This window comes from Rhopalosiphum padi, unplaced genomic scaffold (assembly GCF_020882245.1).
Source record: "Rhopalosiphum padi isolate XX-2018 unplaced genomic scaffold, ASM2088224v1 scaffold1, whole genome shotgun sequence".
Taxonomy (NCBI): domain Eukaryota; kingdom Metazoa; phylum Arthropoda; class Insecta; order Hemiptera; family Aphididae; genus Rhopalosiphum; species Rhopalosiphum padi.
The window spans coordinates 1,425,995-1,449,897 of NW_026869996.1; the positions used below are offsets into that span (position 1 = coordinate 1,425,995).

Consider the following 23,903-nt stretch of genomic DNA (forward strand, 5'->3'; position numbering starts at 1 on the left):
TGTAATGGATTATTTTTTTACTGTTACTTGAAGGAAAACTTATGGATTAACCTAGTATATCCAACCTTAAGTATAAATCACAAAGATTTTATGAATTTTCAACTTCAAAATTCTTTGCAAATTTTCGTGATTTTGATATATTTTTCTAAACATTTGAACTTTAAATGCTTATAAACAATAATTGTGACTAACGATTTTTGATTTATTTTTTACTACGATAAGTTTCAATTATCTATAAGTAGCTTAAAAAATGTCAAAATATTTTGAAAATTTAATCGCAAATAGATAACGCTAATATAAACGTTTGTTGAAAATTTCAAGTATTTACAATGATTCGTTTTTGACTTGCAGCAAAATCAAAAAATCGATTTTGTCTTTTCAAAGAGGGGCTGAAGTCAAAAACGAAGCGTTATTACTACTCCAAAAAGTGATGACGGACACAAAAATAATACAAACATCATTGTAAAATCAATACATTCATCACTCCGTTCAGAATCTAAAATATTAATTTGTATTATTCGTCAAAATTAACTTGTAAAATCATATTTTATAGTTTTTATGAAGTAAAAATATCAGGTTAAATGAAACATGTGCAAGTTAAAAATTATAAATTAGAATCATTTTCGTAATCGAGTAGTCAAGGATCAAGACACTTACTTGTGTTAACTTCGGGCATAAAATATGAACAATTCGTTTATAATATCAAAAATCTTTATTAAATGAACAACAACTACACCCAATAGCTAAGTAAAAAACAAACCGTCAATTATGTCAAAAGGCCGTCCGGCGAACGGCACCACAACCAACTAGTTTTTACTCTGAGGCGATCGGGCATCGGCCGACGGATGTCGTCCCCACTACCGCCCTCTGTCGGTGCATACATTTAATAATTTTGAGTGTTTTATAAGCAGTTTAAAATTGGAATTTGTCAAAATTATCATATAAAAACATGTATTATAGTGTATTCAAAATACCAGGTTAAATGAAACACGTGAAAGACAATAATGGTAAATTTCTTAAACTATTGTTCAACCTTCTAAACATTAACTTAATATTTGAGTGTTTTATAAATGTTTTATAATGATCATTTAAATATTATAGTAAAAATAAAATATATTTATAGCATAGGTAAAATTTAAGAATAAACAATACAAGCTAAAGTTGTTTACTATTATTTTATTCAGATATTTAACAAATCTCAATTGTTTCACAGCTATTAATTTAGTATCAATTATATTCAATAACCATTGCATAAATCCAATATTATTATCAGTATCTTCTAGTCCATTTTCAACCTAGGATGTTGATACTCTCCTTAGTGGTAGAAATGTGAATTCGTGTCTCAGCATGCCTTGATTGATCTGATATACTGCCATCTGAAAAAATGTAAGTAAGTTAATAACGTATAACCGTTGGAGAATAAGTTGAGAATACAGTGTTTTACAGGCAGTTCAAAGTATGAATTTGTAATATCAGTCAATATTATCATATAAAAAACATGTTTTATAGTGTTTATGAAGTATCAGCTTAAATGACAAATATGGATGTTAGTAATGGTAAATAAGAATCATTTACTTAACCTAATTTGTCTAGGTTTCATGACACTAACTTGATAATTGAGATTTTTATGAGCAGCTAAAAATATGAATTTGTAATATGAGTCAAAATTATGATATATAAGCACGTTTTATAGTGTTTATTATCAAGTATGAGCCTAAATGAAATATATGGAAGTTAATAATGGTAAATAAGAACCATTTACTTAATATAATGGTTAGGGTTTTATGACACTAACTTTTTGTAACACTACTATTAATTGAATATCAATTACATCCAATACCCATTACACGCACGTTGCATAAAACCATTAATATTAGCAGTGCCTTCTATTCCATTTTCAACGGAAAATGTTGTAACTTTCCCAAGTGATAGAAAATGTTAATTCATGTCTCAGCATGCCTCCAGTGATCTGCAGTACTGCCATCTAAAACACAAATAGTCAGTTAAATATGTATAATGGTTAAAGAAATAATTATAATGCTTAGCAATAAAACAGATAGTACAAATCTACCAGAATGTTTTGTTGAGTTTTAATGTAAAACAAAATATAAGTAAAGAATACACTTGTACATTAACATAAAAATTGCTGCTTTTCAATATTAAAATAATAAGAGTTTGTAATACTTGTATAACGTATACAATAAGAATCATTGTCATAATTTAGTAGTCAAGGTTTCTAGACACTAACATGAGAATTGAGTGTTTTTATAAACAGTTAAAAATATGACTTTGTAAAATTACCATGTAAAATCATGTTTTATTGTGTTTATGAAGTATCAGCTTAAATGTAATATTTGAATGTCAATTATTGAAAGTTAGAATCATTTGCTTATAATCTAATGATCAGAGTTTCATGACACTGACTTTTTGTTACACTACTATTAATTTAATATCAATTAAATTCAATACCCATTACACGCACGTTGCACAAAACCATTATTATTAGCAGTACTGTCTAGTCCATTTTCAACGTAGGATGTTGATGTTTTGCATAGTGGTAGAAATGTGAATTCATGTCTCAGCATGTATTGAGTGATCTGCTGTACTGCCATCTAAAAATAAAAAATAGTCAGTTAAATATTATGTGTATAGTGGTTGGAGAATAACTTGAGAATACAGTGTTTTACAAGCAGTTCAAAGTATGACTTTGTAATATTTGTTTAAATTACCATGTAAAATCATGTCAAAATTATGATATTAAATCATTTTTTATTGTGTTTGTGAAGTATCAGCTTAAATGTAATATTTGAATGTCAATTATTGAAAATTAGAATCATTTGCTTATAATCTAATGGTCAGGGTTTCATGACACTGACTTTTTGTTACACTACTATTAATTTAATATCAATTAAATTCAATACCCATTACACGCACGTTGCACAAAACCCTTGTTATTAGCAGTATCGTCTAGTACATTTTCAACGTAGGATATTGATATTTAGCATAGTGGTAGAAATGTGAATTCATGTCTCGGCATGTATTGAATGATCTGCTGTACTGCCATCTAAAAAAAAAAATAGTAAGTTAAATATGTATAATGGTTGGAGGATAAAATGTCGCTACTAGACACCGTAAGGAGGACAACAATTTTTATATAACAACTAGTACGTGGACAACACTGAATAATTTTTTAAATGGAAACAATCAAAACATAAAACTAACAGACAAACACTTCATTTTTATTACAAAATTCTTGAAAACAATTTACAGTTGAAACTCAAATACAAATACGAATGTAAAACTGCAAAATTGATAGGAAATATAGACATAATATTATATAACAGACGATAAGAAATAATAATTATGATAAGCCATAAAAGATAGTACCTACAAATATACCAGAATGTTTTGTAGAATATAAAATGTACCTATTATAAGTGTGACTATTTGTACAACCGAAAATTTGCTCCTTTTCAATACGAAAAAAGTGGGTATCGCCTCCGGTGTATAGTAGAGATGGTGAGTAGGTCACTGGTCACTATAATGGATGTGTTAAATTTGAATGCAACGACGGGTAGGATTGTATACGAAAAAACGATTCTGAACGGAGATGATTTGTCAGTCAATGATAATTAGTTGGATATATTATATTATTACCTATATTTAAATTGTAATATATCGTTATTTTACGCGATTTCGTAAAAAATTATATTTCATACGCACATAAAATGTTTTCTATATTGACAATGGATTTATTTTTTTACTGTTACTTGAAGGAAAACTTATGGATAACCTAGTATATCCAACCTTAAGTATAAATCACAAAGATTTTATGAATTTTCAACTTCAAAATTCTTTGCAAATTTTCGTGATTTTGATATATTTTCTAAACATTTGAACTTTAAAATGCTTATAAACAATAATTGTGACTAACGATTTTTGATTTATTTTTTACTACGATAAGTTTCAATTATCTATAAGTAGCTTAAAAAATGTCAAAATATTTTGAAAATTTAATCGCAAATAGATAACGCTAATATAAACGTTTGTTGAAAATTTCAAGTATTTAACAATGATTCGTTTTTGACTTGCAGCAAAATCAAAAAATCGATTTTGTCTTTTCAAAGAGGGGCTGAAGTCAAAAACGAAGCGTTATTACTACTCCAAAAAGTGATGACGGACACAAAAATAATACAAACATCATTGTAAAATCAATACATTCATCACTCCGTTCAGAATCTAAAAATATTAATTTGTATTATTCGTCCAAAATTAACTTGTAAAATCATATTTTATAGTTTTTATGAAGTAAAAATATCAGGTTAAATGAAACATGTGCAAGTTAAAAATTATAAATTAGAATCATTTTCGTAATCGAGTAGTCAAGGATCAAGACACTTACTTGTGTTAACTTCGGGCATAAAATATGAACAATTCGTTTATAATATCAAAAATCTTTATTAAATGAACAACAACTACACCCAATAGCTAAGTAAAAACAACCGTCCAATTATGTCAAAAGGCCGTCCGGCGAACGGCACACAACCAACTAGTTTTACTCTGAGGCGATCGGGCATCGGCCGACGGATGTCGTCCCCACTACCGCCCTCTGTCGGTGCATACATTTAATAATTTTGAGTGTTTTATAAGCAGTTTAAAATTGGAATTTGTCAAAATTATCATATAAAAAACATGTATTATAGTGTATTCAAAATACCCAGGTTAAATGAAACACGTGAAAGACAATAATGGTAAATTTCTTAAACTATTGTTCAACCTTCTAAACATTAACTTAATATTTGAGTGTTTTATAAATGTTTTATAATGATCATTTAAATATTATAGTAAAAATAAAATATATTTATAGCATAGGTAAAATTTAAGAATAAACAATACAAGCTAAAGTTGTTTACTATTATTTTATTCAGATATTTAACAAATCTCAATTGTTTCACAGCTATTAATTTAGTATCAATTATATTCAATAACCATTGCATAAATCCAATATTATTATCAGTATCTTCTAGTCCATTTTCAACCTAGGATGTTGATACTCTCCTTAGTGGTAGAAATGTGAATTCGTGTCTCAGCATGCCTTGATTGATCTGATATACTGCCATCTGAAAAAATGTAGTAAGTTAATAACGTATAACCGTTGGAGAATAAGTTGAGAATACAGTGTTTTACAGGCAGTTCAAAGTATGAATTTGTAATATCAGTCAATATTATCATATAAAAAACATGTTTTATAGTGTTTATGAAGTATCAGCTTAAATGACAAATATGGATGTTAGTAATGGTAAATAAGAATCATTTACTTAACCTAATTGTCTAGGTTTCATGACACTAACTTGATAATTGAGATTTTTATGAGCAGCTAAAAATATGAATTTGTAATATGAGTCAAAATTATGATATATAAGCACGTTTTATAGTGTTTATTATCAAGTATGAGCCTAAATGAAATATATGGAAGTTAATAATGGTAAATAAGAACCATTTACTTAATATAATGGTTAGGGTTTTATGACACTAACTTTTTGTAACACTACTATTAATTGAATATCAATTACATCCAATACCCATTACACGCACGTTGCATAAAACCATTAATATTAGCAGTGCCTTCTATTCCATTTTCAACGGAAAATGTTGTAACTTTCCCAAGTGATAGAAATGTTAATTCATGTCTCAGCATGCCTCCAGTGATCTGCAGTACTGCCATCTAAAACACAAATAGTCAGTTAAATATGTATAATGGTTAAAGAAATAATTATAATGCTTAGCAATAAAACAGATAGTACAAATCTACCAGAATGTTTTGTTGAGTTTTAATGTAAAACAAAATATAAGTAAAGAATACACTTGTACATTAACATAAAATTGCTGCTTTTCAATATTAAAATAATAAGAGTTTGTAATACTTGTATAACGTATACAATAAGAATCATTGTCATAATTTAGTAGTCAAGGTTTCTAGACACTAACATGAGAATTGAGTGTTTTATAAACAGTTAAAAATATGACTTTGTAAAATTACCATGTAAAATCATGTTTTATTGTGTTTATGAAGTATCAGCTTAAATGTAATATTTGAATGTCAATTATTGAAAGTTAGAATCATTTGCTTATAATCTAATGATCAGAGTTTCATGACACTGACTTTTTGTTACACTACTATTAATTTAATATCAATTAAATTCAATACCCATTACACGCACGTTGCACAAAACCATTATTATTAGCAGTACTGTCTAGTCCATTTTCAACGTAGGATGTTGATGTTTTGCATAGTGGTAGAAATGTGAATTCATGTCTCAGCATGTATTGAGTGATCTGCTGTACTGCCATCTAAAAATAAAAAATAGTCAGTTAAATATTATGTGTATAGTGGTTGGAGAATAACTTGAGAATACAGTGTTTTACAAGCAGTTCAAAGTATGACTTTGTAATATTTGTTTAAATTACCATGTAAAATCATGTCAAAATTATGATATTAAATCATTTTTTATTGTGTTTGTGAAGTATCAGCTTAAATGTAATATTTGAATGTCAATTATTGAAAATTAGAATCATTTGCTTATAATCTAATGGTCAGGGTTTCATGACACTGACTTTTTGTTACACTACTATTAATTTAATATCAATTAAATTCAATACCCATTACACGCACGTTGCACAAAACCCTTGTTATTAGCAGTATCGTCTAGTACATTTTCAACGTAGGATATTGATATTTAGCATAGTGGTAGAAATGTGAATTCATGTCTCGGCATGTATTGAATGATCTGCTGTACTGCCATCTAAAAAAAAAATAGTAAGTTAAATATGTATAATGGTTGGAGGATAAAATGTCGCTACTAGACACCGTAAGGAGGACAACAATTTTTATATAACAACTAGTACGTGGACAACACTGAATAATTTTTTAAATGGAAACAATCAAAACATAAACTAACAGACAAACACTTCATTTTTATTACAAAATTCTTGAAAACAATTTACAGTTGAAACTCAAATACAAATACGAATGTAAAACTGCAAAATGATAGGAAATATAGACATAATATTATATAACAGACGATAAGAAATAATAATTATGATAAGCCATAAAAGATAGTACCTACAAATATACCAGAATGTTTTGTAGAATATAAAATGTACCTATTATAAGTGTGACTATTTGTACAACCGAAAATTTGCTCCTTTTCAATACGAAAAAAGTGGGTATCGCTCCGGTGTATAGTAGAGATGGTGAGTAGGTCACTGGTCACTATAATGGATGTGTTAAATTTGAATGCAACGACGGGTAGGATTGTATACGAAAAACGATTCTGAACGGAGATGATTTGTCAGTCAATGATAATTAGTTGGATATATTATATTATTACCTATATTTAAATTGTAATATATCGTTATTTTACGCGATTTCGTAAAAAAATTATATTTCATACGCACATAAAATGTTTTCTATATTGACAATGGATTTATTTTTTTACTGTTACTTGAAGGAAAACTTATGGATAACCTAGTATATCCAACCTTAAGTATAAATCACAAAGATTTTATGAATTTTCAACTTCAAAATTCTTTGCAAATTTTTCGTGATTTTGATATATTTTCTAAACATTTGAACTTTAAATGCTTATAAACAATAATTGTGACTAACGATTTTTGATTTATTTTTTACTACGATAAGTTTCAATTATCTATAAGTAGCTTAAAAAATGTCAAAATATTTTGAAAATTTAATCGCAAATAGATAACGCTAATATAAACGTTTGTTGAAAATTTCAAGTATTTACAATGATTCGTTTTTGACTTGCAGCAAAATCAAAAAAATCGATTTTGTCTTTTCAAAGAGGGGCTGAAGTCAAAAACGAAGCGTTATTACTACTCCAAAAAGTGATGACGGACACAAAAATAATACAAACATCATTGTAAAATCAATACATTCATCACTCCGTTCAGAATCTAAAAATATTAATTTGTATTATTCGTCAAAATTAACTTGTAAAATCATATTTTATAGTTTTTATGAAGTAAAAATATCAGGTTAAATGAAACATGTGCAAGTTAAAAATTATAAATTAGAATCATTTTCGTAATCGAGTAGTCAAGGATCAAGACACTTACTTGTGTTAACTTCGGGCATAAAATATGAACAATTCGTTTATAATATCAAAAATCTTTATTAAATGAACAACAACTACACCCAATAGCTAAGTAAAAACAACCGTCAATTATGTCAAAAGGCCGTCCGGCGAACGGCACACAACCAACTAGTTTTACTCTGAGGCGATCGGGCATCGGCCGACGGATGTCGTCCCCACTACCGCCCTCTGTCGGTGCATACATTTAATAATTTTGAGTGTTTTATAAGCAGTTTAAAATTGGAATTTGTCAAAATTATCATATAAAAACATGTATTATAGTGTATTCAAAATACCAGGTTAAATGAAACACGTGAAAGACAATAATGGTAAATTTCTTAAACTATTGTTCAACCTTCTAAACATTAACTTAATATTTGAGTGTTTTATAAATGTTTTTATAATGATCATTTAAATATTATAGTAAAAATAAAATATATTTATAGCATAGGTAAAATTTAAGAATAAACAATACAAGCTAAAGTTGTTTACTATTATTTTATTCAGATATTTAACAAATCTCAATTGTTTCACAGCTATTAATTTAGTATCAATTATATTCAATAACCATTGCATAAATCCAATATTATTATCAGTATCTTCTAGTCCATTTTCAACCTAGGATGTTGATACTCTCCTTAGTGGTAGAAATGTGAATTCGTGTCTCAGCATGCCTTGATTGATCTGATATACTGCCATCTGAAAAAAATGTAGTAAGTTAATAACGTATAACCGTTGGAGAATAAGTTGAGAATACAGTGTTTTACAGGCAGTTCAAAGTATGAATTTGTAATATCAGTCAATATTATCATATAAAAAACATGTTTTATAGTGTTTATGAAGTATCAGCTTAAATGACAAATATGGATGTTAGTAATGGTAAATAAGAATCATTTACTTAACCTAATTGTCTAGGTTTCATGACACTAACTTGATAATTGAGATTTTTATGAGCAGCTAAAAATATGAATTTGTAATATGAGTCAAAATTATGATATATAAGCACGTTTTATAGTGTTTATTATCAAGTATGAGCCTAAATGAAATATATGGAAGTTAATAATGGTAAATAAGAACCATTTACTTAATATAATGGTTAGGGTTTTATGACACTAACTTTTTGTAACACTACTATTAATTGAATATCAATTACATCCAATACCCATTACACGCACGTTGCATAAAACCATTAATATTAGCAGTGCCTTCTATTCCATTTTCAACGGAAAATGTTGTAACTTTCCCAAGTGATAGAAATGTTAATTCATGTCTCAGCATGCCTCCAGTGATCTGCAGTACTGCCATCTAAAACACAAATAGTCAGTTAAATATGTATAATGGTTAAAGAAATAATTATAATGCTTAGCAATAAAACAGATAGTACAAATCTACCAGAATGTTTTGTTGAGTTTTAATGTAAAACAAAATATAAGTAAAGAATACACTTGTACATTAACATAAAATTGCTGCTTTTCAATATTAAAATAATAAGAGTTTGTAATACTTGTATAACGTATACAATAAGAATCATTGTCATAATTTAGTAGTCAAGGTTTCTAGACACTAACATGAGAATTGAGTGTTTTATAAACAGTTAAAAATATGACTTTGTAAAATTACCATGTAAAATCATGTTTTATTGTGTTTATGAAGTATCAGCTTAAATGTAATATTTGAATGTCAATTATTGAAAGTTAGAATCATTTGCTTATAATCTAATGATCAGAGTTTCATGACACTGACTTTTTGTTACAACTACTATTAATTTAATATCAATTAAATTCAATACCCATTACACGCACGTTGCACAAAAACCATTATTATTAGCAGTACTGTCTAGTCCATTTTCAACGTAGGATGTTGATGTTTTGCATAGTGGTAGAAATGTGAATTCATGTCTCAGCATGTATTGAGTGATCTGCTGTACTGCCATCTAAAAATAAAAAATAGTCAGTTAAATATTATGTGTATAGTGGTTGGAGAATAACTTGAGAATACAGTGTTTTACAAGCAGTTCAAAGTATGACTTTGTAATATTTGTTTAAATTACCATGTAAAATCATGTCAAAATTATGATATTAAATCATTTTTTATTGTGTTTGTGAAGTATCAGCTTAAATGTAATATTTGAATGTCAATTATTGAAAATTAGAATCATTTGCTTATAATCTAATGGTCAGGGTTTCATGACACTGACTTTTTGTTACACTACTATTAATTTAATATCAATTAAATTCAATACCCATTACACGCACGTTGCACAAAAACCCTTGTTATTAGCAGTATCGTCTAGTACATTTTCAACGTAGGATATTGATATTTAGCATAGTGGTAGAAATGTGAATTCATGTCTCGGCATGTATTGAATGATCTGCTGTACTGCCATCTAAAAAAAAAATAGTAAGTTAAATATGTATAATGGTTGGAGGATAAAAATGTCGCTACTAGACACCGTAAGGAGGACAACAATTTTTATATAACAACTAGTACGTGGACAACACTGAATAATTTTTTAAATGGAAACAATCAAAACATAAACTAACAGACAAACACTTCATTTTTATTACAAAATTCTTGAAAACAATTTACAGTTGAAACTCAAATACAAATACGAATGTAAAACTGCAAAATGATAGGAAATATAGACATAATATTATATAACAGACGATAAGAAATAATAATTATGATAAGCCATAAAAGATAGTACCTACAAATATACCAGAATGTTTTGTAGAATATAAAATGTACCTATTATAAGTGTGACTATTTGTACAACCGAAAATTTGCTCCTTTTCAATACGAAAAAAAGTGGGTATCGCTCCGGTGTATAGTAGAGATGGTGAGTAGGTCACTGGTCACTATAATGGATGTGTTAAATTTGAATGCAACGACGGGTAGGATTGTATACGAAAAACGATTCTGAACGGAGATGATTTGTCAGTCAATGATAATTAGTTGGATATATTATATTATTACCTATATTTAAATTGTAATATATCGTTATTTTACGCGATTTCGTAAAAAATTATATTTCATACGCACATAAAATGTTTTCTATATTGACAATGGATTTATTTTTTTTACTGTTACTTGAAGGAAAACTTATGGATAACCTAGTATAATCCAACCTTAAGTATAAATCAACAAAGATTTTATGAATTTTCAACTTCAAAATTCTTTGCAAATTTTCGTGATTTTGATATATTTTCTAAACATTTGAACTTTAAATGCTTATAAACAATAATTGTGACTAAACGATTTTTGATTTATTTTTTACTACGATAAGTTTCAATTATCTATAAGTAGCTTAAAAAATGTCAAAATATTTTGAAAATTTAATCGCAAATAGATAACGCTAATATAAACGTTTGTTGAAAATTTCAAGTATTTACAATGATTCGTTTTTGACTTGCAGCAAAATCAAAAAATCGATTTTGTCTTTTCAAAGAGGGGCTGAAGTCAAAAACGAAGCGTTATTACTACTCCAAAAAGTGATGACGGACACAAAAATAATACAAACATCATTGTAAAATCAATACATTCATCACTCCGTTCAGAATCTAAAAATATTAATTTGTATTATTCGTCAAAATTAACTTGTAAAATCATATTTTATAGTTTTTATGAAGTAAAAATATCAGGTTTAAATGAAACATGTGCAAGTTTAAAAATTATAAATTAGAATCATTTTCGTAATCGAGTAGTCAAGGATCAAGACACTTACTTGTGTTAACTTCGGGCATAAAATATGAACAATTCGTTTATAATATCAAAAATCTTTATTAAATGAACAACAACTACACCCAATAGCTAAGTAAAAAACAACCGTCAATTATGTCAAAAGGCCGTCCGGCGAACGGCACACAACCAACTAGTTTTACTCTGAGGCGATCGGGCATCGGCCGACGGATGTCGTCCCCCACTACCGCCCTCTGTCGGTGCATACATTTAATAATTTTGAGTGTTTTATAAGCAGTTTAAAATTGGAATTTGTCAAAATTATCATATAAAAACATGTATTATAGTGTATTCAAAATACCAGGTTAAATGAAACACGTGAAAGACAATAATGGTAAATTTCTTAAACTATTGTTCAACCTTCTAAACATTAACTTAATATTTGAGTGTTTTATAAATGTTTTATAATGATCATTTAAATATTATAGTAAAAAATAAAATATATTTATAGCATAGGTAAAATTTAAGAATAAACAATACAAGCTAAAGTTGTTTACTATTATTTTATTCAGATATTTAACAAATCTCAATTGTTTCACAGCTATTAATTTAGTATCAATTATATTCAATAACCATTGCATAAATCCAATATTATTATCAGTATCTTCTAGTCCATTTTCAACCTAGGATGTTGATACTCTCCTTAGTGGTAGAAATGTGAATTCGTGTCTCAGCATGCCTTGATTGATCTGATATACTGCCATCTGAAAAAATGTAGTAAGTTAATAACGTATAACCGTTGGAGAATAAGTTGAGAATACAGTGTTTTACAGGCAGTTCAAAGTATGAATTTGTAATATCAGTCAATATTATCATATAAAAAACATGTTTTTATAGTGTTTATGAAGTATCAGCTTAAATGACAAATATGGATGTTAGTAATGGTAAATAAGAATCATTTACTTAACCTAATTGTCTAGGTTTCATGACACTAACTTGATAATTGAGATTTTTATGAGCAGCTAAAAATATGAATTTGTAATATGAGTCAAAATTATGATATATAAGCACGTTTTATAGTGTTTATTATCAAGTATGAGCCTAAATGAAATATATGGAAGTTAATAATGGTAAATAAGAACCATTTACTTAATATAATGGTTAGGGTTTTATGACACTAACTTTTTGTAACACTACTATTAATTGAATATCAATTACATCCAATACCCATTACACGCACGTTGCATAAAACCATTAATATTAGCAGTGCCTTCTATTCCATTTTCAACGGAAAATGTTGTAACTTTCCCAAGTGATAGAAATGTTAATTCATGTCTCAGCATGCCTCCAGTGATCTGCAGTACTGCCATCTAAAACACAAATAGTCAGTTAAATATGTATAATGGTTAAAGAAATAATTATAATGCTTAGCAATAAAACAGATAGTACAAATCTACCAGAATGTTTTGTTGAGTTTTAATGTAAAACAAAATATAAGTAAAGAATACACTTGTACATTAACATAAAATTGCTGCTTTTCAATATTAAAATAATAAGAGTTTGTAATACTTGTATAACGTATACAATAAGAATCATTGTCATAATTTAGTAGTCAAGGTTTCTAGACACTAACATGAGAATTGAGTGTTTTATAAACAGTTAAAAATATGACTTTGTAAAATTACCATGTAAAATCATGTTTTATTGTGTTTATGAAGTATCAGCTTAAATGTAATATTTGAATGTCAATTATTGAAAGTTAGAATCATTTGCTTATAATCTAATGATCAGAGTTTCATGACACTGACTTTTTGTTACACTACTATTAATTTAATATCAATTAAATTCAATACCCATTACACGCACGTTGCACAAAACCATTATTATTAGCAGTACTGTCTAGTCCATTTTCAACGTAGGATGTTGATGTTTTGCATAGTGGTAGAAATGTGAATTCATGTCTCAGCATGTATTGAGTGATCTGCTGTACTGCCATCTAAAAATAAAAAATAGTCAGTTAAATATTATGTGTATAGTGGTTGGAGAATAACTTGAGAATACAGTGTTTTACAAGCAGTTCAAAGTATGACTTTGTAATATTTGTTTAAATTACCATGTAAAATCATGTCAAAATTATGATATTAAATCATTTTTTATTGTGTTTGTGAAGTATCAGCTTAAATGTAATATTTGAATGTCAATTATTGAAAATTAGAATCATTTGCTTATAATCTAATGGTCAGGGTTTCATGACACTGACTTTTTGTTACACTACTATTAATTTAATATCAATTAAATTCAATACCCATTACACGCACGTTGCACAAAACCCTTGTTATTAGCAGTATCGTCTAGTACATTTTCAACGTAGGATATTGATATTTAGCATAGTGGTAGAAATGTGAATTCATGTCTCGGCATGTATTGAATGATCTGCTGTACTGCCATCTAAAAAAAAAATAGTAAGTTAAATATGTATAATGGTTGGAGGATAAAATGTCGCTACTAGACACCGTAAGGAGGACAACAATTTTTATATAACAACTAGTACGTGGACAACACTGAATAATTTTTTAAATGGAAACAATCAAAACATAAACTAACAGACAAACACTTCATTTTTATTACAAAATTCTTGAAAACAATTTACAGTTGAAACTCAAATACAAATACGAATGTAAAACTGCAAAATGATAGGAAATATAGACATAATATTATATAACAGACGATAAGAAATAATAATTATGATAAGCCATAAAAGATAGTACCTACAAATATACCAGAATGTTTTGTAGAATATAAAATGTACCTATTATAAGTGTGACTATTTGTACAACCGAAAATTTGCTCCTTTTCAATACGAAAAAAGTGGGTATCGCTCCGGTGTATAGTAGAGATGGTGAGTAGGTCACTGGTCACTATAATGGATGTGTTAAATTTGAATGCAACGACGGGTAGGATTGTATACGAAAAACGATTCTGAACGGAGATGATTTGTCAGTCAATGATAATTAGTTGGATATATTATATTATTACCTATATTTAAATTGTAATATATCGTTATTTTACGCGATTTCGTAAAAAATTATATTTCATACGCACATAAAATGTTTTCTATATTGACAATGGATTTATTTTTTTACTGTTACTTGAAGGAAAACTTATGGATAACCTAGTATATCCAACCTTAAGTATAAATCACAAAGATTTTATGAATTTTCAACTTCAAAATTCTTTGCAAATTTTCGTGATTTTGATATATTTTCTAAACATTTGAACTTTAAATGCTTATAAACAATAATTGTGACTAACGATTTTTGATTTATTTTTTACTACGATAAGTTTCAATTATCTATAAGTAGCTTAAAAAATGTCAAAATATTTTGAAAATTTAATCGCAAATAGATAACGCTAATATAAACGTTTGTTGAAAATTTCAAGTATTTACAATGATTCGTTTTTGACTTGCAGCAAAATCAAAAAATCGATTTTGTCTTTTCAAAGAGGGGCTGAAGTCAAAAACGAAGCGTTATTACTACTCCAAAAAGTGATGACGGACACAAAAATAATACAAACATCATTGTAAAATCAATACATTCATCACTCCGTTCAGAATCTAAAAATATTAATTTGTATTATTCGTCAAAATTAACTTGTAAAATCATATTTTATAGTTTTTATGAAGTAAAAATATCAGGTTAAATGAAACATGTGCAAGTTAAAAATTATAAATTAGAATCATTTTCGTAATCGAGTAGTCAAGGATCAAGACACTTACTTGTGTTAACTTCGGGCATAAAATATGAACAATTCGTTTATAATATCAAAAATCTTTATTAAATGAACAACAACTACACCCAATAGCTAAGTAAAAACAACCGTCAATTATGTCAAAAGGCCGTCCGGCGAACGGCACACAACCAACTAGTTTTACTCTGAGGCGATCGGGCATCGGCCGACGGATGTCGTCCCCACTACCGCCCTCTGTCGGTGCATACATTTAATAATTTTGAGTGTTTTATAAGCAGTTTAAAATTGGAATTTGTCAAAATTATCATATAAAAACATGTATTATAGTGTATTCAAAATACCAGGTTAAATGAAACACGTGAAAGACAATAATGGTAAATTTCTTAAACTATTGTTCAACCTTCTAAACATTAACTTAATATTTGAGTGTTTTATAAATGTTTTATAATGATCATTTAAATATTATAGTAAAAATAAAATATATTTATAGCATAGGTAAAATTTAAGAATAAACAATACAAGCTAAAGTTGTTTACTATTATTTTATTCAGATATTTAACAAATCTCAATTGTTTCACAGCTATTAATTTAGTATCAATTATATTCAATAACCATTGCATAAATCCAATATTATTATCAGTATCTTCTAGTCCATTTTCAACCTAGGATGTTGATACTCTCCTTAGTGGTAGAAATGTGAATTCGTGTCTCAGCATGCCTTGATTGATCTGATATACTGCCATCTGAAAAAATGTAGTAAGTTAATAACGTATAACCGTTGGAGAATAAGTTGAGAATACAGTGTTTTACAGGCAGTTCAAAGTATGAATTTGTAATATCAGTCAATATTATCATATAAAAAACATGTTTTATAGTGTTTATGAAGTATCAGCTTAAATGACAAATATGGATGTTAGTAATGGTAAATAAGAATCATTTACTTAACCTAATTGTCTAGGTTTCATGACACTAACTTGATAATTGAGATTTTTATGAGCAGCTAAAAATATGAATTTGTAATATGAGTCAAAATTATTTTATATAAGCACGTTTTATAGTGTTTATTATCAAGTATGAGCCTAAATGAAATATATGGAAGTTAATAATGGTAAATAAGAACCATTTACTTAATATAATGGTTAGGGTTTTATGACACTAACTTTTTGTAACACTACTATTAATTGAATATCAATTACATCCAATACCCATTACACGCACGTTGCATAAAACCATTAATATTAGCAGTGCCTTCTATTCCATTTTCAACGGAAAATGTTGTAACTTTCCCAAGTGATAGAAATGTTAATTCATGTCTCAGCATGCCTCCAGTGATCTGCAGTACTGCCATCTAAAACACAAATAGTCAGTTAAATATGTATAATGGTTAAAGAAATAATTATAATGCTTAGCAATAAAACAGATAGTACAAATCTACCAGAATGTTTTGTTGAGTTTTAATGTAAAACAAAATATAAGTAAAGAATACACTTGTACATTAACATAAAATTGCTGCTTTTCAATATTAAAATAATAAGAGTTTGTAATACTTGTATAACGTATACAATAAGAATCATTGTCATAATTTAGTAGTCAAGGTTTCTAGACACTAACATGAGAATTGAGTGTTTTATAAACAGTTAAAAATATGACTTTGTAAAATTACCATGTAAAATCATGTTTTATTGTGTTTATGAAGTATCAGCTTAAATGTAATATTTGAATGTCAATTATTGAAAGTTAGAATCATTTGCTTATAATCTAATGATCAGAGTTTCATGACACTGACTTTTTGTTACACTACTATTAATTTAATATCAATTAAATTCAATACCCATTACACGCACGTTGCACAAAACCATTATTATTAGCAGTACTGTCTAGTCCATTTTCAACGTAGGATGTTGATGTTTTGCATAGTGGTAGAAATGTGAATTCATGTCTCAGCATGTATTGAGTGATCTGCTGTACTGCCATCTAAAAATAAAAAATAGTCAGTTAAATATTATGTGTATAGTGGTTGGAGAATAACTTGAGAATACAGTGTTTTACAAGCAGTTCAAAGTATGACTTTGTAATATTTGTTTAAATTACCATGTAAAATCATGTCAAAATTATGATATTAAATCATTTTTTATTGTGTTTGTGAAGTATCAGCTTAAATGTAATATTTGAATGTCAATTATTGAAAATTAGAATCATTTGCTTATAATCTAATGGTCAGGGTTTCATGACACTGACTTTTTGTTACACTACTATTAATTTAATATCAATTAAATTCAATACCCATTACACGCACGTTGCACAAAACCCTTGTTATTAGCAGTATCGTCTAGTACATTTTCAACGTAGGATATTGATATTTAGCATAGTGGTAGAAATGTGAATTCATGTCTCGGCATGTATTGAATGATCTGCTGTACTGCCATCTAAAAAAAAAATAGTAAGTTAAATATGTATAATGGTTGGAGGATAAAATGTCGCTACTAGACACCGTAAGGAGGACAACAATTTTTATATAACAACTAGTACGTGGACAACACTGAATAATTTTTTAAATGGAAACAATCAAAACATAAACTAACAGACAAACACTTCATTTTTATTACAAAATTCTTGAAAACAATTTACAGTTGAAACTCAAATACAAATACGAATGTAAAACTGCAAAATGATAGGAAATATAGACATAATATTATATAACAGACGATAAGAAATAATAATTATGATAAGCCATAAAAGATAGTACCTACAAATATACCAGAATGTTTTGTAGAATATAAAATGTACCTATTATAAGTGTGACTATTTGTACAACCGAAAATTTGCTCCTTTTCAATACGAAAAAAGTGGGTATCGCTCCGGTGTATAGTAGAGATGGTGAGTAGGTCACTGGTCACTATAATGGATGTGTTAAATTTGAATGCAACGACGGGTAGGATTGTATACGAAAAACGATTCTGAACGGAGATGATTTGTCAGTCAATGATAATTAGTTGGATATATTATATTATTACCTATATTTAAATTGTAATATATCGTTATTTTACGCGATTTCGTAAAAAATTATATTTCATACGCACATAAAATGTTTTCTATATTGACAATGGATTTATTTTTTTACTGTTACTTGAAGGAAAACTTATGGATAACCTAGTATATCCAACCTTAAGTATAAATCACAAAGATTTTATGAATTTTCAACTTCAAAATTCTTTGCAAATTTTCGTGATTTTGATATATTTTCTAAACATTTGAACTTTAAATGCTTATAAACAATAATTGTGACTAACGATTTTTGATTTATTTTTTACTACGATAAGTTTCAATTATCTATAAGTAGCTTAAAAAATGTCAAAATATTTTGAAAATTTAATCGCAAATAGATAACGCTAATATAAACGTTTGTTGAAAATTTCAAGTATTTACAATGATTCGTTTTTGACTTGCAGCAAAATCAAAAAATCGATTTTGTCTTTTCAAAGAGGGGCTGAAGTCAAAAACGAAGCGTTATTACTACTCCAAAAAGTGATGACGGACACAAAAATAATACAAACATCATTGTAAAATCAATACATTCATCACTCCGTTCAGAATCTAAAAATATTAATTTGTATTATTCGTCAAAATTAACTTGTAAAATCATATTTTATAGTTTTTATGAAGTAAAAATATCAGGTTAAATGAAACATGTGCAAGTTAAAAATTATAAATTAGAATCATTTTCGTAATCGAGTAGTCAAGGATCAAGACACTTACTTGTGTTAACTTCGGGCATAAAATATGAACAATTCGTTTATAATATCAAAAATCTTTATTAAATGAACAACAACTACACCCAATAGCTAAGTAAAAACAACCGTCAATTATGTCAAAAGGCCGTCCGGCGAACGGCACACAACCAACTAGTTTTACTCTGAGGCGATCGGGCATCGGCCGACGGATGTCGTCCCCACTACCGCCCTCTGTCGGTGCATACATTTAATAATTTTGAGTGTTTTATAAGCAGTTTAAAATTGGAATTTGTCAAAATTATCATATAAAAACATGTATTATAGTGTATTCAAAATACCAGGTTAAATGAAACACGTGAAAGACAATAATGGTAAATTTCTTAAACTATTGTTCAACCTTCTAAACATTAACTTAATATTTGAGTGTTTTATAAATGTTTTATAATGATCATTTAAATATTATAGTAAAAATAAAATATATTTATAGCATAGGTAAAATTTAAGAATAAACAATACAAGCTAAAGTTGTTTACTATTATTTTATTCAGATATTTAACAAATCTCAATTGTTTCACAGCTATTAATTTAGTATCAATTATATTCAATAACCATTGCATAAATCCAATATTATTATCAGTATCTTCTAGTCCATTTTCAACCTAGGATGTTGATACTCTCCTTAGTGGTAGAAATGTGAATTCGTGTCTCAGCATGCCTTGATTGATCTGATATACTGCCATCTGAAAAAATGTAGTAAGTTAATAACGTATAACCGTTGGAGAATAAGTTGAGAATACAGTGTTTTACAGGCAGTTCAAAGTATGAATTTGTAATATCAGTCAATATTATCATATAAAAAACATGTTTTATAGTGTTTATGAAGTATCAGCTTAAATGACAAATATGGATGTTAGTAATGGTAAATAAGAATCATTTACTTAACCTAATTGTCTAGGTTTCATGACACTAACTTGATAATTGAGATTTTTATGAGCAGCTAAAAATATGAATTTGTAATATGAGTCAAAATTATGATATATAAGCACGTTTTATAGTGTTTATTATCAAGTATGAGCCTAAATGAAATATATGGAAGTTAATAATGGTAAATAAGAACCATTTACTTAATATAATGGTTAGGGTTTTATGACACTAACTTTTTGTAACACTACTATTAATTGAATATCAATTACATCCAATACCCATTACACGCACGTTGCATAAAACCATTAATATTAGCAGTGCCTTCTATTCCATTTTCAACGGAAAATGTTGTAACTTTCCCAAGTGATAGAAATGTTAATTCATGTCTCAGCATGCCTCCAGTGATCTGCAGTACTGCCATCTAAAACACAAATAGTCAGTTAAATATGTATAATGGTTAAAGAAATAATTATAATGCTTAGCAATAAAACAGATAGTACAAATCTACCAGAATGTTTTGTTGAGTTTTAATGTAAAACAAAATATAAGTAAAGAATACACTTGTACATTAACATAAAATTGCTGCTTTTCAATATTAAAATAATAAGAGTTTGTAATACTTGTATAACGTATACAATAAGAATCATTGTCATAATTTAGTAGTCAAGGTTTCTAGACACTAACATGAGAATTGAGTGTTTTATAAACAGTTAAAAATATGACTTTGTAAAATTACCATGTAAAATCATGTTTTATTGTGTTTATGAAGTATCAGCTTAAATGTAATATTTGAATGTCAATTATTGAAAGTTAGAATCATTTGCTTATAATCTAATGATCAGAGTTTCATGACACTGACTTTTTGTTACACTACTATTAATTTAATATCAATTAAATTCAATACCCATTACACGCACGTTGCACAAAACCATTATTATTAGCAGTACTGTCTAGTCCATTTTCAACGTAGGATGTTGATGTTTTGCATAGTGGTAGAAATGTGAATTCATGTCTCAGCATGTATTGAGTGATCTGCTGTACTGCCATCTAAAAATAAAAAATAGTCAGTTAAATATTATGTGTATAGTGGTTGGAGAATAACTTGAGAATACAGTGTTTTACAAGCAGTTCAAAGTATGACTTTGTAATATTTGTTTAAATTACCATGTAAAATCATGTCAAAATTATGATATTAAATCATTTTTTATTGTGTTTGTGAAGTATCAGCTTAAATGTAATATTTGAATGTCAATTATTGAAAATTAGAATCATTTGCTTATAATCTAATGGTCAGGGTTTCATGACACTGACTTTTTGTTACACTACTATTAATTTAATATCAATTAAATTCAATACCCATTACACGCACGTTGCACAAAACCCTTGTTATTAGCAGTATCGTCTAGTACATTTTCAACGTAGGATATTGATATTTAGCATAGTGGTAGAAATGTGAATTCATGTCTCGGCATGTATTGAATGATCTGCTGTACTGCCATCTAAAAAAAAAATAGTAAGTTAAATATGTATAATGGTTGGAGGATAAAATGTCGCTACTAGACACCGTAAGGAGGACAACAATTTTTATATAACAACTAGTACGTGGACAACACTGAATAATTTTTTAAATGGAAACAATCAAAACATAAACTAACAGACAAACACTTCATTTTTATTACAAAATTCTTGAAAACAATTTACAGTTGAAACTCAAATACAAATACGAATGTAAAACTGCAAAATGATAGGAAATATAGACATAATATTATATAACAGACGATAAGAAATAATAATTATGATAAGCCATAAAAGATAGTACCTACAAATATACCAGAATGTTTTGTAGAATATAAAATGTACCTATTATAAGTGTGACTATTTGTACAACCGAAAATTTGCTCCTTTTCAATACGAAAAAAGTGGGTATCGCTCCGGTGTATAGTAGAGATGGTGAGTAGGTCACTGGTCACTATAATGGATGTGTTAAATTTGAATGCAACGACGGGTAGGATTGTATACGAAAAACGATTCTGAACGGAGATGATTTGTCAGTCAATGATAATTAGTTGGATATATTATATTATTACCTATATTTAAATTGTAATATATCGTTATTTTACGCGATTTCGTAAAAAATTATATTTCATACGCACATAAAATGTTTTCTATATTGACAATGGATTTATTTTTTTACTGTTACTTGAAGGAAAACTTATGGATAACCTAGTATATCCAACCTTAAGTATAAATCACAAAGATTTTATGAATTTTCAACTTCAAAATTCTTTGCAAATTTTCGTGATTTTGATATATTTTCTAAACATTTGAACTTTAAATGCTTATAAACAATAATTGTGACTAACGATTTTTGATTTATTTTTTACTACGATAAGTTTCAATTATCTATAAGTAGCTTAAAAAATGTCAAAATATTTTGAAAATTTAATCGCAAATAGATAACGCTAATATAAACGTTTGTTGAAAATTTCAAGTATTTACAATGATTCGTTTTTGACTTGCAGCAAAATCAAAAAATCGATTTTGTCTTTTCAAAGAGGGGCTGAAGTCAAAAACGAAGCGTTATTACTACTCCAAAAAGTGATGACGGACACAAAAATAATACAAACATCATTGTAAAATCAATACATTCATCACTCCGTTCAGAATCTAAAAATATTAATTTGTATTATTCGTCAAAATTAACTTGTAAAATCATATTTTATAGTTTTTATGAAGTAAAAATATCAGGTTAAATGAAACATGTGCAAGTTAAAAATTATAAATTAGAATCATTTTCGTAATCGAGTAGTCAAGGATCAAGACACTTACTTGTGTTAACTTCGGGCATAAAATATGAACAATTCGTTTATAATATCAAAAATCTTTATTAAATGAACAACAACTACACCCAATAGCTAAGTAAAAACAACCGTCAATTATGTCAAAAGGCCGTCCGGCGAACGGCACACAACCAACTAGTTTTACTCTGAGGCGATCGGGCATCGGCCGACGGATGTCGTCCCCACTACCGCCCTCTGTCGGTGCATACATTTAATAATTTTGAGTGTTTTATAAGCAGTTTAAAATTGGAATTTGTCAAAATTATCATATAAAAACATGTATTATAGTGTATTCAAAATACCAGGTTAAATGAAACACGTGAAAGACAATAATGGTAAATTTCTTAAACTATTGTTCAACCTTCTAAACATTAACTTAATATTTGAGTGTTTTATAAATGTTTTATAATGATCATTTAAATATTATAGTAAAAATAAAATATATTTATAGCATAGGTAAAATTTAAGAATAAACAATACAAGCTAAAGTTGTTTACTATTATTTTATTCAGATATTTAACAAATCTCAATTGTTTCACAGCTATTAATTTAGTATCAATTATATTCAATAACCATTGCATAAATCCAATATTATTATCAGTATCTTCTAGTCCATTTTCAACCTAGGATGTTGATACTCTCCTTAGTGGTAGAAATGTGAATTCGTGTCTCAGCATGCCTTGATTGATCTGATATACTGCCATCTGAAAAAATGTAGTAAGTTAATAACGTATAACCGTTGGAGAATAAGTTGAGAATACAGTGTTTTACAGGCAGTTCAAAGTATGAATTTGTAATATCAGTCAATATTATCATATAAAAAACAT

General features: G+C 27.8%; 5 long non-coding RNA genes across 5 annotated transcripts; all 5 read right to left on the reverse strand.

Annotated features, from left to right (window-relative positions):
* Positions 1–2,484: 2,484 nt before the first annotated feature.
* Positions 2,485–5,422, reverse strand: LOC132931357 (uncharacterized). The gene is made up of 3 exons (XR_009662477.1): positions 4,990–5,422; positions 2,922–3,064; positions 2,485–2,612 (listed from the first exon to the last, which is right to left on the reverse strand). It is a non-coding gene; the product is annotated as an uncharacterized LOC132931357 (long non-coding RNA).
* Positions 5,423–5,625: 203 nt separating this feature from the next.
* Positions 5,626–9,155, reverse strand: LOC132931347 (uncharacterized). The gene is made up of 4 exons (XR_009662475.1): positions 8,722–9,155; positions 6,661–6,803; positions 6,209–6,351; positions 5,626–5,725 (listed from the first exon to the last, which is right to left on the reverse strand). It is a non-coding gene; the product is annotated as an uncharacterized LOC132931347 (long non-coding RNA).
* A 3,946-nt stretch (positions 9,156–13,101) lies between these two features.
* On the reverse strand, positions 13,102–16,320 carry LOC132931367 (uncharacterized). The gene is made up of 4 exons (XR_009662535.1): positions 16,194–16,320; positions 14,137–14,279; positions 13,685–13,827; positions 13,102–13,201 (listed from the first exon to the last, which is right to left on the reverse strand). It is a non-coding gene; the product is annotated as an uncharacterized LOC132931367 (long non-coding RNA).
* A 509-nt stretch (positions 16,321–16,829) lies between these two features.
* LOC132931373 (uncharacterized) lies at positions 16,830–20,048 on the reverse strand. The gene is made up of 4 exons (XR_009662541.1): positions 19,922–20,048; positions 17,865–18,007; positions 17,413–17,555; positions 16,830–16,929 (listed from the first exon to the last, which is right to left on the reverse strand). It is a non-coding gene; the product is annotated as an uncharacterized LOC132931373 (long non-coding RNA).
* A 509-nt stretch (positions 20,049–20,557) lies between these two features.
* Positions 20,558–23,776, reverse strand: LOC132931372 (uncharacterized). The gene is made up of 4 exons (XR_009662540.1): positions 23,650–23,776; positions 21,593–21,735; positions 21,141–21,283; positions 20,558–20,657 (listed from the first exon to the last, which is right to left on the reverse strand). It is a non-coding gene; the product is annotated as an uncharacterized LOC132931372 (long non-coding RNA).
* Positions 23,777–23,903: the final 127 nt, after the last annotated feature.